Raw genomic sequence first — 14,502 nt, 5'->3', positions numbered from 1 at the left:
TGAACCAGTGCTCTGCTAAACAATGTATAAATGTGCTAAATAGCTCATTTATATATAAACACTTGACTATCTGTTGCACACTGACAGAGCTCCGGGCTAAACAACTGACCCTACAGAGCTAAACAACACTTCACAGACTGGTAACTGAGTCCTGAGGTGTCTGAAGTACCCACGAGCGGAATGGTGCCTAAATAATGGCAATGCAACACGATAAACTGGACACACCAGACATAACAGAGAGAGACTGGGAGCAGAGCCACCATCTTTGGTGCAGCTTGCAATTATACATAGCTCCTAAAATACCTATCCTGGCATAAAATGTGAGTACAATCACAAACTTGTATGAGAGAAATGTAGCTGGGGTGAGCTAAACCAACGATACACTCACGTAAAAGGACCGGTGAGACTTTTATTAGTTATACATAAAGGCTTAATCACAGCACTACACGGTACCTCTTAACCACTTGGGGGATATGCTAACAAGGTTTTATAACTTTAAAAACCTAATACAACAGCACATGGAGCATTGCTTCAGATCATTTTTAATGCTGTGGGGAAAAAAACAGTAACGTTTACAAGAAATGTACTATACACTATAGCCTTAAATGTTAATAGGCTCTGCTATCCGGAGTGGTCGCACTTTCACAAGCTCTGGCTGAATCCCTGATAATCCGCCAATTATTGGAGGCATCCCACAGCTAGTTTATTTAATTTATATGCCACTTTGCTGCCTTATATTAAGGAGAGTTAATCGCAATAATCTATGCTATATTTTTGACACCGGAACCCAGAAAAGGACAAGAATAAAGGCCTAGAGTGGCTGCTCACGATAGGTAACGTCTTTCCCCTCGGAAAGCCGAGGTATTCAGCCTTAACTGGATTAAGTTGTTCGCTTTACAAAACCAGCTTCACTAATTATAAATTCTACATTAACCCATCTAAAAAAGGAAAGCACATGTGAACTGAGCTTGCAGGAGTGCATTGATCGTTATCTCGAGAAACTTGAGAAGCTTATGCAAAATATACAGGATAGAGCTCCTATGGATAATCTCCTCAACTTCTTTACCACTAAATATACAACGCTTAATAAGCCAACAAGATCTATGGATACAGCAACCTTCATTGTTGTTGGCGTAGATAAGATCCTAACTACATCTTACAGCCAACAGGATGCAATCTTATATCTAATAACCACGTCAGCTACTACACAAGTTTTTCATCCTAAAGCCAGAATCAACATTTACCAAGTCACCTTACAAGATCCCGGAATAACAACTGCAGACCTGGGAGAAACTGCCCTTACTCAAGCAACACAGATGACCTCAAAGAGCATGGTAGCAAAAGGGACATCTCTCAATGAACAAGTTCAAGAGTTCTTTGGAAATACCTCTTTCAAGGATGACTTAACCTTATTATTTAAACCAACCTGCAATTTTACAAGTTTTGCTACCACTAAAGTCCATAGCACGGCACCATACTACGCCAAGCACCTAGATCCTATAAAGAGAAAACATTCAATCGAGAAGCAGTGTTGTGGCTGTCACTTTACAGAATGCATACAGGATAGTGGCGACTTATCAGAAAGATGGTGATGGTGGAGCCACATGCAACCTCCTATCTATGGCTTTGGATGCTCCGTACACCCACCCCAGCCACGATCTTTGGTAGCAATCTTTGCACCTAAACCCAGATTTCTCGGATAATCTTGATATGTATGGGACATGCATGCCTTACATATACTTTAACAATCTTACTCCTGCAAATAACGAAGGTTGACTTGTGTTTATTATTTTCCATAGCATATGTTATCTACCATTATGTATGCCACATCTCATATCTGTAATGTCTTAATCATATCATTGTCATGTTAGAATAGTACCTAGCACTAGAGAGCCCTTTCCTGCTCATTGCAGTCTCTTTCCATCTGTTCCTTTACACAGTTAACTTTCTAAATGGATGTTTTTTTTTTCTTGCAGGACTAAATAATACCCAATAACCATTAACAGTAAAGTTAACAATATAGAAATGTAGTTATATTTGCAGCAGGAAACTAGCAAATTATCATGATGTTTTTCCTATCACTAGTAGATTCTCACAAAACTAGAACTCAAAAACTTTTCATAACTCCATCATATGGGCAAATTTCCTGCATTGCGGGTTGCGGCAGAGGCCGCAGTCAATAACTGTACATTGAGAAATAGCCTAAAAACCATTATATATCTCTCTACATAGGAGTTCTTTTAATTAACTGTTATCAAAACCGCCTGTCACTAAGTAACACACTTATACACTCCATTATAGTATGCGCTACGTAGGAAATAAATAATACTATTATTAGGGATGGGCAAATGTGTAAATTTACGAATTCGAATGTTAGAACGAATGTTATTACCGAAATTCAAATTTGAAATCCAAATGTTGATAACAACGAATATTCTTAAAAATTCTATAATCGAATGCTATTTACAGTTTTCCAATGTCACTTTCGAATTCGAATGTTTATAATTATATCGAATGTCCACATTCGAAATTTCGAATTTAACATTCTATTGAGCAAATATACGCAAAACTTTTAACCACCGGACATTTAACAAAATGAATTAATAATGATCAAGTGGGGTTTATATTAGGTAGAGAAGAAAGGGATAAAACCACGAAGGCCATTCACCTAATCGAATATGCTGATACCCATAACATACCTATGGGGATGATTTTGATGGACACGGAGAAAGCTTTCGAACACGTCCGATGGAAATTCTTATGTGCAGTATTAGAGAAATTTGGACTGTGGTGACAGTTTATTTCTAGTTTTTTTTCGTTATATCACACCCCATCTGCCCAAACCAGGGTTAACGGGGCCCTCTCTAATTCACTTGCCCTTCAAGTGTCCCCTGTCTACTTTACTATTTGCATGTGTAATAGAAGAATTAGCCGCTAAAATACGCGATGAGCCAAATATCACAGGCCTTCACATAGAAAAATCAGAATATAAAATAATGCTGTATGCGGATGAAATTCTGTTTAAATTTACATATCTGATCAAATCCATACCCATCCTACTGAATATATTTGAGAAATTCCAATCAGCAGCTAACTTCCTAGTTAATAAATCCAAATCAGAGATTCTTAATATCACCTTCCCTATCAATGAGTTACAATACCTAAAACAAAAATGCCCTTTTAAATGGCAAGAAAAATCATTAAAATACTTAGCCTATTCCAAGCTAATTACAGCCATATTCAGCAACAAATAATAGCTGATTTGTCATCTGAGGTCGTTGAACACATTGTGGATAGGAAGAATTAATATTTTTAAAATTAATATATTGCCATGTTTACTATATATATTCCAAACTTTGCTCATACCACTACCACCTAAATACATCAGCTCTCTACAAAGCAAGCTACTGGAGTTTATATGGGATAAGAAGCATGCAAGAATAAATAAAAATATTATTTGCTCCTCAGCTTTGTCAGGCGGTCTGGGTGTACCGGATTTACTAAAATATAGACAAGACATATTCTTGCAATGTGTAACAGATTGGTTCCTTAATCATAACACCAAGGAGGTGGTCAAAATAGAACATGAAATCGCAGGTTCTACTCATTTGGGGGTTGTTGTGCTGGGCTCCCACACATAAAGTAGAGCAAGAACCTATTAGCAATATATGGTTTCAAGAAATTTTTAAAGCTTGGGATAGCATTTTAGTAAAACACACCCATATATCATCTAGGTATTCACCTCTAATACCTCTAATTGATAATAGTGACTTTGCACCAGGCATATCAAAATTAAAATACCAGGTAAAACTTACACATAGAACACTAATGGTCTACCACATAGGATGTGAGGAACGTATATATACACATTACAAACTCTTAAAGAGAACACCCAGATAGGAAAAACTTACATAGACCTCTCACAACTTTTGAAAGACTATGTACCTCTAATACTTCACTGAAACACTCCTTATCGTTAAATTACACAATACTTCAACAATCTCCTAAAGGACACACTCCTTATATAGAGAGGTGGGAAAGTGAATTAAATATTGTCATCACGCATTTAGAAGCTCAAAAGATATTCCATCATATTGTAAAATCCTCTGTTTTGGTTAATTTACTAGAGCTTAACATACAAAATTTACAGAGGTGGTACCTTACACCAGCTAGACTCCACAAACTTTGTTGCACACAGATTGAAAAATACTGGAGATGTGGAGAAGCGAAAGGCACAATGACACACATTTGGTGGTCATGTTCTAAAATTACACCCATATGGGAACATATAAATAGAGAATCATAAAAACGTCCTAGAATTACCATTACCACTTGACCCATGCTTATGGCTCTTTCACAAACTTCCTAAAAGGCTCACAACTGCTCAAAATAAATGATTTAATATATTATACAATAGTATGAAATCTCTACTGGCACAGAGATGGAAAACATCTGAAGTTCCAAACGAAGCTCAATGGATGGATAGGTGCAATGAGATCATAAAATTAGAGTAATACTTCTTCTTAAAACACAGATACAGATATTGTGGGAGACTTATATTGCAAAGAAATTTACATAAGATCCAATGTGGGGCAGGCACATTTTTGAGAAGTTGTTTTTCAAGTAGATTAAAGGTCTAAATCCAAGACTAATGTATGTGTCAAAGTTAATAGGGAAGGATATTTGCCTTTTATGGCTCTAGGAACAATTGTAAGAAGAATACTGCAGATACAGAGATTTCATTGTATCCTGCTAGAGATAGAATGATTAAAAGACATATTAGACCTACAAAACCGTCGCTATAAGATGGCTTTCAGTAAGAGACATTGGACTACAAGTTAATATACAAATGTATTATGGACACTTGTATCTACAGACTATAAGATATGACAATAATTTTTCTTATATATTTAATAGTTCGATTTGTTTTAGCTATTACTGTCAAAAGAAACACCATTAGTAATATCTGCTACATATACAGATGTGGAACATCATGTTTATGTTTATTATTGTTTCATTAATATGTATGTTTGTGAAAACTGGTTAATTAAAAAAACAAACAAAAGAAAAACTTGAATATTAATATTATTATAACACCCAGAAAGAGCAAGACAGCAAATATATAATACACATAAAACAAAAGACAAGGTTTCATTCTTATGTTCTTTTTTAATAACCTCAGTGAACTTAGCAAAATAAAACAAAAAAAGATGAAAGTTAATTTCCTACAAAATAACAATTTCTTGGTTGGCTCCTTGTTACATAGATGCAAATGTATTGGGGCATATTTATAAAACTCTGTATGGAGCTTGATGCACATTGTTTCTGGCGAGCCTTCAGACTCGCCAGAAACACAAGTTATGAAGCAGTGGTCTAAAGACCGCTGCTCCATAAACTGTCCGCCTGCTCTGAGGCAGCGGATAGACATCGCCGGAAATCAACCCGATCCAATACGATCGGGTTGATTGACACCCCTGCTAGCGGCCGATTGACCGCAAATCTGCAGGGGGCGGTGTTGCACCAGCAGTTCACAAGAACTGCTGGTGCAATGATAAACGCCATCAGCGTATGCTATCGGCATTTATCGATGTGCAGCGGACATGATCGCAATATCGGATCATGTCCACTCGCACTTTCTTAAATATGCCCCATTGTGTGTGCATTCACAGTTGTAAACCTTTCTAGTGTTTTAAATATAAACCTTTGTAGCTTGAAAGGGACACTGTACATTGTTTTCATCATATTCATATGAAAAAGTAGCTTTTAATTATGGTGATTTTCTTTTTACCCGAAAAAAAAATGTCAGGTAAAAACTTATACAATCAGTTTTGCACTTTCTGCTGAGGCTCTTTGGCTAATAGAGTATGTGCAACTAATGAGAATTAGCACAAAGTATCTATTAGCCAATGAGCTTAGCAGCAAGTACCTATCGGCCAATGAACCTTAACAGGAAGTGTATAGCGATTACTGTTTCAAATTTAATTTAAACAGATTAGACCTTCACCATAAAATCTTCACCATAAATTATATTTTTTCATATAAATGATTGGAAAAAAATGGAGTACAGTGTGTTATGTGAGCTCACAAGCATGCATGCGTCTTTAGCCATCTGGCATCAGTGTGTGAAACAATGTTTATAGTAATGTTATACATTGTTGCAAGCACTGCTGCAATAAAATGCTAAAAACGACATATTTCAGACCTTCGGGTCTCTGCTGTATCACAACAAGTCTACGTTGTACCATATAGCCTGTACTCTTGCAACAGTCAGAGAGAAGTGGGGGTGCTTAGGTTGGGTGTGTACGTAGTGTGTAATTTCATATGTAAAAATAATAATAAATCACAATTGTACAGCCAGCTTGATTAAACAGACAAAAGTTCATAAACTTGCTATGTCAGTGGGTCAACCCCAATCTCCCCTGACAACAGCCAAATTTGAATGAAAATGACTTGTGTATATGAGTGTGAAACTCTCCAATGCAGTCAAATGATATCACTTTTAGTTATATCGCAAACAAACTCACCACAGTCCTGTTTCAGGTTAATCTTTCTCCTGTATCCTAGTGGTGTTGTTGATAATATTGTGATGCTCCTGTTTGCAACTGGTGAGTATCCAAGCTGGGAATTGCTAAACCTCCGCAATAGGGGAATTAAAAGGTGTTTGAACTCGCTGTGTGTGCTCACAATGGCCAAACAATTCAAGTCTCACAAGCAAAAGACAGTTTGGAGCACCAAAAAACGAGTGAAAAACAAAAATTTATTATTAACAATAGGGTTAAATAACCCCAGGGTAAGAGTGTATAAACAATAAAGCGAAATACAGAGAACAAAAAGGCTGACCGGTTTCGGCGTGTGCCTTAATCCTAGCCTGCTTAAAAGTGTTAGTAAATTCACAACTTAAAAACCCACCTCTGTGTTTCAATTGGGTGTGAGATTCACACCTTTCTAATAGTTGACCAATGTTCAACTTCCTAATTTATCAGACACCTGTGTTGCCTACTGACCTCACTTTTGTTATTAGGTGTGGCGATGTCGGTACAGCCCTCTTAAAGTTTTAACTGTAAACTTTCCTTTGCTGTCACCCAGACCGCACAAAAGTGCTCATCGCCACATCTAATCTACTACCGAAACAAATTGTAGTTGTATAAAATTAGACTTATTGCTTATATAGCCAAAAATTGCATTTGTCTGTTTCCATTTATATATCGACATATCTCCGTGTATGAAATGCTGTCTAATATCTTACGTTCCTTGAACGTTACAACATCTTGGAATAGATAGAAAAAGTTGTGGAACCTGGGACTGCCTGGGTCCGATATTGCCCACTGTCTCTTTGTGTATGAATCTTCATAGCAAAAAGGATTTGAGAATACAGCTGTTCGAGGATGCGTGTGTATTTGTTTACTAAAGTGACGTGTAAGTCACACCTCTAGTAGCGCCCTATAGGCTTGCGTGCCCCTCCGCTTCCACAGCATTACTTCGCCTTCCACTTTAATGATATGCGTGGAGGAGGTGTGCTAGCAAAACCCCTAGCCTCTTGTTAGACGGATTCTCCAATGTGACCACTGAAAGTGAAGTGCCCTCACTCAATCAATGTACGTTTATCCCTGGTAGATGCAGCTAAATGGCTCTATCCAGGAACTTTTGCTGTACATCCCCTTGCGTTACTACTTAACTGTATAGAGTGCGTGTGCTTCGCTAAGGGGGGGGGGGGGGTTGGGGGTGGGCAATCAAGGCTCTCATCAATATAAAGTTTAAGCAGATATTTTCTTTCTCTAAGAATACTGTAATGGATCTGCTCTGTGAACGGAACACTGTATAACTTTTGCTCACTGGTACCTCATTATAATCGTGTGGGCATTGCTCTTCAACCAGTTAAATATCAAGTAATGAATTATTATGATTGAGTTATCCTTAGTTGTATGTGTTTATAATTAATGTAGTTTGTATTCTTAAGTGCTGGTTAGAAATTGTTAGTGTTGTATGTAATTATAAGGGAATTAGGGGAAATGGGGGTTAGGGGTAGGAACTGGAAAGGGGTATGTAGAAGAGGGGAAAAGAAGAGAGAAAGATAGAGAGAGAGTGAGAACGAAGTGGTAAAGGGGGAGGAGAGGGGGGGAGGGGGGGTAGTAAGGGGGATATAAGGGGGGAATAGGAGGGGGGGGGAGGGGGCTGTACCGACATCGCCACACCTAATAACAAAAGTGAGGTCAGTAGGCAACACAGGTGTCTGATAAATTAGGAAGTTGAACATTGGTCAACTATTAGAAAGGTGTGAATCTCACACCCAATTGAAACACAGAGGTGGGTTTTTAAGTTGTGAATTTACTAACACTTTTAAGCAGGCTAGGATTAAGGAACACGCCGAAACCGGTCAGCCTTTTTGTTCTCTGTATTTCGCTTTATTGTTTATACACTCTTACCCTGGGGTTATTTAACCCTATTGTTAATAATAAATTTTTGTTTTTCACTCGTTTTTTGGTGCTCCAAATTGTCTTTTGCTTGTGTACTCTTGCAACCATGGAGGATCTGGGGAAAGTATTTCGAGAGTTTATGGAAAACTTCGGGAGGCAGTTTGGCAAGAGGATAGATAAAATAAAATAAGGGTACATTATATATATTAAAAGGTATGAAAATCACTACCACCTTTGATACACTAAGATATCTAAATAAATTAAGTTATTTTTTAAATCAACCAACCCTTGTGTGCTTCATCAAATTAACTTTGTACCTATTTTCTTTTACAGCATCTCCTCTTATTCTTTACAGTAGAACATAAAATGAAACCTACTTTTTATATAGGTAAGATAGGCAGAATAGGTTTACCTAATGTGAGTCTGTGCATCTTTGTTGAAATCTGCACAACAAAATTCTGTCTGAGGTCTCTCTGCAGACTGGATTAGCACTGGCTTAGTAGTGCTTTTATGTGAGAATGTGATGAGTTTCAGGCTAAATTACACATGCAGTTAACCTGCCCTGTCTGATTACACTGACAATTGTGAAATGTCTGAGAAAACGTAGCTCTTTACTAATACCCACAAATACCTGAATCATGACAGACTTTTTATTGAAAGCGTCTCTCCAAAGCTAGAAGCTGTTTATCACCATTTATAATGTAGTTGCTATTTAAACAAGATACTATACATTCTACAGTTATGGGTTCCCAGTTGTAGAAAAAAACAACTTACCAACCATTGTAATTTGCATAATGAATTGCTTAGATTTTTGATTACTGGCACTAAGCAATAAAGAACGCATATTGAAGTGGTGTATTTATCATGTCTCATTCAGTATTTTATCAGGATTCCAACTTTAAAACTACAAACCTCTGATTGTATTTTTACTAAGTGTGAATAAATCCACTTTAAAAGGGTCTGTGAGTTTGAATTAAAGGGATAGTAAAGTGAAAATAAAACCTTCATGATTCAGATATAGCAGGAGTTTTAAAACCTGTCCTCGGGTTTCTTTAACAGACCTGATTGTCAGGAAGCACAGGTGAAATAATCAGCTGATAAGTAAACATAATCGGCCAGATTACGAGTTTTGCGTTATGAGTGGTGCGGTAATAACTTGCAAGTTATTGTCACCGCTCACTTCCATACAGCGCTGGTATTACAAGTTTAGAAAAACCTGGCGTTAGCAGGCAAAAAGTGAGCGTACAGCAAAATTGACCACTATACCGCACTCCAATACCAGCGCTACTGAAAGCTGCGGTAAGATGGTTTTACTTGCTCGTGCACGATTTCCCCATAGACATCAATGGAGAAATCTGGCTGAAAAAAAGCCTAACACCTGCAAAAAAGCAGCGTAAAGCTCCGTAACGCAGCCCCATTGATTTCTATGGGGAAACAAAATTTATGTTTACACCTAACACCCTAACATAAACCCTGAGTCTAAACACCCCTAATCTTACACTTATTAACCCCTAATCTGCCGCCCCCAACATCGCCGACACCTACATTATACTTATTAACACCTAATCTGCTGCCCCAACATCCCAGACACCTACATAATGTTATTAACCCCTAATCTCCCACCCCCAATGTCGCCGCAACCTACCTACACTTATTAACCCCTAATCTGCCGCCCCCAACGTCACCACAACTATACTAGATTTATTAACCCCTAAACCTAACCCTAACATCCACTAACTTTAATGTAATTAAGATAAATCTAAATAAAACCTACTATTAATAACTAAATAATTTCTATTGAAAACTAAATACCTATAAAATAAACCCTAAGCTAGCTACAATATAACTAATATTTACATTGTAGCTAGCTTAGGTTTTATTTTTATTTCACAGGTAAGTTTGTATTTATTTTAACTAGGTAGAATAGTTAGTAAATAGTTATTAACTATTTACTAACAACCTAGCTAAAATACAAACTTACCTGTAAAATAAAACCTAACCTGTCTTACACTAACACCTAACCTTGCACTACAATTAAATCAATAACATAAATTAATTACAATTAACTAAATTACAAAAAAAACGACAAAATAAAAAAAGAAATGATCAGATATTTAAACTAATTACACCTACTCTAATAGCCCTATCAAAATAAAAAAGCCCCCTCAAAATAAAAAAACCCTAGCCTAAACTAAACTACCAATAGCCCTTAAAAGGGCCTTTTGCGAGGCATTGCCCCAAAGAAATCAGCTCTTTTACCTGTAAAAAAAAATACAAACAACCCCCCAACAGTAAAACCCACCACCCACACAACCAACTCCCCAAATAAAATCCTAACTAAAATATCTAAGCTCCCCATTGCCCTGAAAAGGGCATTTGGATGGGCATTGGAAGTATTCATCCAACCAGGCTTCATCCAGACGGCATCTTCTATTTTCATCCATCCGGCACTGAGCGGGTCCATCTTCAAGAAATCTGGCGGGGAGCATCCTCTTCTCATGACGGCTAATGAAGAATGAAGGTTCCTTTAAGTGATGTTATCCAAGATGGCGTCCCTTGAATTCTGATTGGCTGATAGAATTCTATCAGCCAATCGGAATTAAAGGTGAAAAATCCTATTGGCTGATGAATATGATTGATCTTGAATTCTATTGGCTGATTGGAACAGCCAATCGGAATTCAAGGGACGCCATCTAGGATGACGTCACTTAAAGGAACCTTCTTTCTTCATTAGCCGTCATGAGAAGAGGATGCTCCGCGCCAGATGTCTTGAAGATGGACCCGCTCTGCGCCGGATGGATTAAGATAGAAGATGCCGTCGTGATGAAGACTTCTGCTCGTTGGATGAAGACTTCTGCCGCTTCGTTGAGGACTTCTGCCGGCTTCGTTGAGGATAGATGTCGGGTCTTCAAAAACTGTAAGTGGATCTTCGGGGGTTAGTGTTAATTAACAGTTAGTTTCTTAAGGGTTTATTTGGTGGGTTTTATTTTTAGATTAGGGCTTTTGTGCGGAAAAAGAGCTAAATGACCTTTTAAGGGCAATGCCCATCCAAATGCCCTTTTCAGGGCAATGGGGAGCTTAGGTTTCTTTAGTTAGGATTTTATTTTGGGGGTTGGTTTTGTGGGTGGTGGGTTTTACTGTTGGGGGGTTGTTTGTATTTTTTTTACAGGTAAAAGAGCTGATTTCTTTGGGGCAATGCCCCAAAAAAGGCCCTTTTAAGGGCTATTGGTAGTTTAGTTTAGGCTAGGTTTTTTTTTTTTTTTTGATAGGGCTATTAGATTAGGTGTAATTAGTTCAAATATCTGATCATTTCTTTTTTTATTTTGTGTAATTTAGTGTTTTTTTTTTGTAATTTAGTTAATTGTATTTAATTTATGTAATTGATTTAATTGTAGTGTAAGGTTAGGTGTTAGTGTAAGACAGGTTAGGTTTTATTTTGCAGGTAAGTTGTATTTATTTTAGCTAGGTAGTTAGTAAATAGTTAATAACTATTTAGAAACTATTCTACCTAGTTAAAATAAATACAAACTTGCCTGTGAAATAAAAATAAAACCTAAGCTAGATACAATGTAACTATTAGTTATATTGTAGCTATCTTAGGGTTTATTTTACAGGTAAGTATTTAGTTTTAAATATGAATTATTTAGTTATTAATAGTAGGTTTTATTTAGATTTACTTTAATTACATTAAAGTTAGTGGATGTGGGTTAGGGTTAGACTTAGGTTTAGGGGTTAACAAATTTAGTATAGTGGTGGCGACGTTGGGGGTGGCAGATTAAGGGTAATAAATGTAGGTAGGTGGTGGCAATGTTAGGGGTGGCAGATTAGGGGTTAATAATATTTAACTAGTATTTGTGATGTCTGGAGCGGCAGATTTTATTTTCATTTTATTTTAGTGTTTGCGATGTGGGAGGTCCTCGGTTTAGGGGTTAGTAGGAAGTTTATGGGTGTTAGTGTGCTTTTTAGCACTTTAATTATGAGTTTTATGTTACAGCTTTGTAGCGTAAAACTCATAACTACTGACTTTCAGTTTATGGTATGGATCTTGATGGTATAGGCTGTAACACTCACTTTTTGGCCTCCCAAGCAGACTTGTAATACTGGCGCTATGGAAGTCCCATTGAGAAAGGACTTTTTGAAAGCTGCGGTAATTACACTGCGTTACTGCCAAAAAAGTGTGCGGTGCCCCTAAACCTGCAAGACTCGTAATACCAGCGGTAGTGAAATAGAGCCTTAACGCTGCTTTTTCACTCATACCACAAAACTCGTAATCTAGCCGAATGGTAATTAACCTTCTCTCACCTAAGCTTATCCTGAAAATCTGGTCTGTTATGGAGGCCTGACAGGTCTGAAAACCCCTGAGATAGAGCATGCAATTGTTAACAACTTTCTATTTTACATCTATTGTCTAATTTATTTGGTTCTCTTGGTATCCTTTATTTAAAAACATATCTTTGTAGACTCAGGGGCCCCAATTCACTACTGGGAGCTAGCTGCTGATTGGTGGCTGCACATATATGCTTTGTCATTGGTTCAATTGATTTGTGCAGCTAGCTCCCAGTAGTGCATTGTATGCTACTTAAATAAAGGATACCAAAAAAAAATAATCAAATTTGATTATAGAATTGAAGTGGAAAGTTGTTTTACATTGTATTTTCTATATGATTCATGAAATAAATGGGTTTCATATCCCTTTATAAATCATAAATACTCAACCAGTCATTTGGTTTAATCCTTTATTGCCCAGACTAAGGGGTACATTTAACAAGCAGCGGATGCTGCAATCTACCCCCATAGTTTCCAGATCACTGGAAACAAGAGTTAAGAAGCAGCGGTCATAAGACTGCTGCTCCTTAACTTATCCACCACCTCTAAGGCAGCGAATAGCAATCATCCCAATCAGATACGATCGGTATGATTGACACCCCCTGCACAGGCATTTAAATAGGAATGCTTGTGCTTGTTTTAGCGGTGTCGGGTGGACATGATCCGCTACAGTGGATCATGTCCAACTGACATTTAGTAAATTGGCCCCTACGGCCCATAAAGCGCGTCACATTGTAGCCCACAAGTTCTTTCTGTCTGGCCCTCTAATTCCATAACTTGTTTAAAGTTTGTGTCTGAACCATGGAGATATTTTACAGTACTTGAAGTAGGATTGTATGTCACTACACACTATTTATATGATTATCCCATGATTCCAAGACACATTCTACTACTACCCATTTTCCAACATACAAAGCCTTGCCATATGGCTAGGGTGACCATATTGCCCCTTTAAAAAGGGACACATATAAAAAATACATATGTCAGGGTTCTTATACAAACTATTTCTTTAAACAGCCCTGAAAACAGCCCTGACATATGTATTTTTCATATGTGTCCCTTTTCAAAGCGGCAATATGGTCACCCTACATATGGCGCATCCTTGCTGCTGACTGCTGAAGTTAAAAGAATATGGAAGTTAAAATTTCTTATAAATACAGATAGACCGAACATTAAAAAAAAAAAGCTTTCCAATTAAATTCTACTATTAAATTTGACCTCTTTCTCTTTGCTGAAATTTAGCTTCTTTCCATGAGAGCATACTGTGATAAACTCTGGAGCATTTGCGTGACCACTATATGGCATCAGTGTCTGCAACAATGATTGTGACAATGCTATGCATCCTGCATACTCCTGATTCTACCTAGGTATGCTTTAATTGAAAGTATTAACACAGGATACCTAGATAAAGAGATACATTTGATAACAGTAGTAATTTGGAATGCTTTTAAAAGTTGTGTGCTTTGAATCATGATCAAGTTTTATTTTGACGTCCATATTCCTTTAAAGTGTTCTCATTCATTCTTGTCCTGTTTAGAAAAAAGAGTTGATATTTCCATGCATGTGTTCATGTGAGTGTGTGTGCATGTGTGTGCATGTAAAAGTGTGTGTGTGCATGAACATGTGTGTATGTGTGTGTGAGCATGTACATGTGTGTGTGTCAGCATGTACATGTGTGTATGTACATGTGTGTGTGTGTGTGAGCATGTACATGTGTGTGTGTTTGCATGTACATGTGTGTGTGTGAGCATGTACATGTGTG

Source organism: Bombina bombina, chromosome 1 (genome assembly GCF_027579735.1).
Source record: "Bombina bombina isolate aBomBom1 chromosome 1, aBomBom1.pri, whole genome shotgun sequence".
Lineage (NCBI taxonomy): Eukaryota > Metazoa > Chordata > Amphibia > Anura > Bombinatoridae > Bombina > Bombina bombina.
Note: the sequence above shows the minus strand (reverse complement) of the source record.